This window comes from Amborella trichopoda, chromosome 1 (genome assembly GCF_054954075.1).
Source record: "Amborella trichopoda isolate Santa Cruz 75 chromosome 1, AtrichopodaSantaCruz75HAP2 v2.0, whole genome shotgun sequence".
Classification (NCBI taxonomy): Eukaryota; Viridiplantae; Streptophyta; class Magnoliopsida; order Amborellales; family Amborellaceae; genus Amborella; species Amborella trichopoda.
In genome coordinates, this window is record NC_142336.1 from 37,286,953 (window position 1) to 37,290,289 (window position 3,337).

Sequence of the window (3,337 nt, forward strand, 5' to 3'; positions counted from 1 at the left end):
ATACCTAATAGAAGTTCTTATTGCTTACTTACTTCATTTACATTAAGCAAATGGCAGGATTATAACTCAAGCTAAACAAGGTGTTGTGATTTCATTATATATATGAATTGTCTAATATGAAGAACTTAAGCACATGTCAAGATTATAACTCGAGCTAAACATGGTCCAGTGATTTCATTATATATATGAATTATCTAATATGGAACCTGATATTGGGAGAGCGAGAGAAAGAGAGAGAGATTAGGGTACGGTTTGTATAAAGATGCAGATCTTAATTATAGAAGTAAGGTTACGGTGTTCTACACTTTTATTTTAGTTGGACGATATAGATTTAACATGCATTTTAAGACAATATAAAAAAGTGGCACGTTTTTTGAGACAACATCAAATTTACATCATTCAAACAAAATAAATGGTGTAGATTAATGTAACCTTACTTCTACAATTAAGGTTGCATCCTTATATACATTTTTTCTGAGATTATGGTAAAGGGGTATTTTCCGATCAAAAAATTTTCCATGGAAAACTTCCAAAAAATATTTTTTGAATTACAAAAGTGAACTTTGGAAAAGGTTCCCCCCTTGAAAATATTGTTTGAGATATACACTCACATAGAATAGTTTCTTAAGAAAATATTCTCTTGTTTGTGCTCAAATTTCTATACATCTCATATAGAGATCAACCCAAATACCATGTGGAACAAGTAAATTTATGAAATAATAGAGAGAGTGGAATCCCTCAAATCATATGCTTAGAAGCATTGCAGATCCATATAGATACGGTTCTCTTCTAAGTCAACTGGCAACACCAACTTCAAAATCTTTGTATGACTTTTAAAATAGGAAAAATATTCCTTTATCCCCTATTTTTAATTTCTATATCTCATGAAACCCAATAATTGAAAATATTACTTGTAAGCAAAAGGGTCCCAACTTTTCTATCTTACAACTCCCTGGACTCCTTTGGCCTTAAATTTTTTACCCAAATAAACATGAAAATGACACCCTATCCCTAACTTTTCTTCTTCGCTAATGTCAAGTCTTTCGAACCACCAGCTCTCTCACATCACTATCTCTCTCTCAAAACTCCATCTCTCTCTTGAGAAAACCAAAAGCAACTCTCTCTCTCTCTCTTGCAAAAAAGAGAAGCAGCTCTCGCTCTTTGGACCTCAGAGGCAGCTCTTGCGCTATGGAACTCAGAGGCAGCTCATCTGAACTATACCTATACTAGGTATGCTCTCTCTCTCCCTCTATGTCGATTTTTTTTAGGGCCTTTTTACATTTTCCCTCTCTCTCTATCTCGAATTTTTTCATATGGCTTTTTTCTCAATTTCTTCCTCTCTCTCTATCTCGAGATTTTTAGGGCTTTTCATCTGTTTATTTCTGTCCCTATCTTGTTTTTTATTTATTTTTTGGATCTTTATTAGTTTCTCTCTTTCTCTTTTTATCTCCATTTTTTGGGCGTTCTCTCCGTTTCTCTCCATCTCTCTCTATTTTGAGGTTTTTAGGGCTTTCATTAGTTTATTTTATACCTATCTCGTTTTTTTGTTTTGTTTTTGGGACCTTTCTCAGTTTCTCTCTATCTCTTCTTATCTCGATTTTTGGGGAATTTTCTCAAATTCTCTCCATCTCCATCTCTATCTTGAGATTTTTAGTGTTTTTCATCAGATACTCTGTTTCTCCCTCTCTCTTTCTCTCTGTATTTCTCAATATTCCTCTCAATGGTTCTATTTTTCCACTAAATCCCTAAAATATAAAATTCTAAGGCTTTAGATACTTGATTTTTCTTTAGATACCTTCTTTTTTGTTGTTTTCATATACTATATTAGAATTTTCATTTCAAAATCTTGTCCTTGTTTAGATTTCATTTTTTTTTTTAGTTATAGATATTTTTGAATTTATTGTATTGGTCTCTGTGATGGATCAATTGTAAGGGAGTCGAGAATTTTTGCATGATACTTTGTCTTTCCTGCTAGATGTTGTTTACTAGGGTTCCTTTATTTTCCTCTATCCTTCATATTTTATGCTTTGGGTTATCAGTTTTCATGCTAATAAGATGAATGTGTGACTTCAACAAAAGAAATCACAATGATGCATACTGTGTTGTGTAGGTGAAGAAGATCATTGAGCAATTTATTTACATTGTGCCATTTGTGTACTGATTGTTTTAGCAATTCTATTGAACTTGATTTTGATATGGTAGATGGTTGTTTAATTCTGGTTTCCTTCTGCTGATCACTGTTGTGAAGAACTTTAAGAGATTATGTTACTGTCAGAGTGTTATAGTTCCCTAGTTACTTTATGTATTAGTCTATTCATTTTAAAAGATGTATTTATTAATAAACTAACAATATGTATCTTGTAAGGCTGGTGGGAGTGTTCTAAAGTGGTGTGATGGGTTTCCAAAATAGCGAGGCACCACAAATGGAAATGGTATGGGAAGGTTGGTCCTAAAGTAACTCACAATTTCATGTTAACTCAATGCAGTAGTATATATGTTTTGTGAAATTTATAATAATTCTTAAATAAGTTACTGATTTTGTTAATTTTTCCTTGGTGTTGCAGGTCGAAAAAGAAGGTCCTGAGGGCTAAAGTTTTAATTTTCAACATAGATGTGAATGGGGATCTCAATAATTATGATCCAGATGGTACAATCGAATTACTCTAGATTTCATTGTTGAGGAGTTGAATTTGAGGGTGGGTAGATTGGTGCTTTGATGTATAGACCAACTAGTAATGAAGGATTAGTACGGTGCTTTTAATGTAGTTTTGGAAATTCAAGGTTAGCTACCCCAAAAACTTCTTATTAGGTGTGGGGGTTTTAAAAGGTTCTTAACTACCAAATTATATGTGTAATGGGTTGTAACGATTTGGATGTTTTGTAGAGCTCCAAAACTGAACCAAATTTAGAAGAAATTATTTAATATTGTACTCAAGCGATTTGGTGTCTTTGGAGGATGTATTTTTCATCAAAAGTTTAACTGCGCTTATTGTGTGACCTACAGAATATACCTCAGTACAAAAATAAATTTATGCGAACTATCCAACCCATCGATATGGACCTCAAATATAATGGTGCAGATATAAATAATACTAAAATTAGATACACTCAACAAAGTCAAGTGTCATGTTCATTTCTAACCATCCACTGTAACTGCCATCTCCCCTGTAAACAAACCCGTAATATCTTTCTCTCTCTCTCAATACCTACAATTTGTAAGAACTATATCTTTTTTTAATAGTGCACCAAAAAAACTCTCTCTCTCTCTCTCTCTCTCTCTCTTTCTCTCTCTCTCTCTCTCTCAAAATACTTAAAATTTACAAAACTGTAACTTTTT

General features: G+C 32.8%; 1 long non-coding RNA gene across 2 annotated transcripts; it reads left to right on the plus strand.

Moving 5' to 3' along the window:
* Positions 1–1,080: 1,080 nt before the first annotated feature.
* On the plus strand, positions 1,081–2,935 carry LOC148783813 (uncharacterized). Of its 2 annotated transcripts, XR_016053458.1 has the most exons (3): positions 1,081–1,230; positions 2,366–2,432; positions 2,565–2,935. It is a non-coding gene; the product is annotated as an uncharacterized LOC148783813 (long non-coding RNA). The 2 variants fall into 2 exon arrangements; XR_016053461.1 differs by lacking the exon at positions 2,366–2,432.
* The last annotated feature ends 402 nt before the right edge of the window (positions 2,936–3,337 follow it).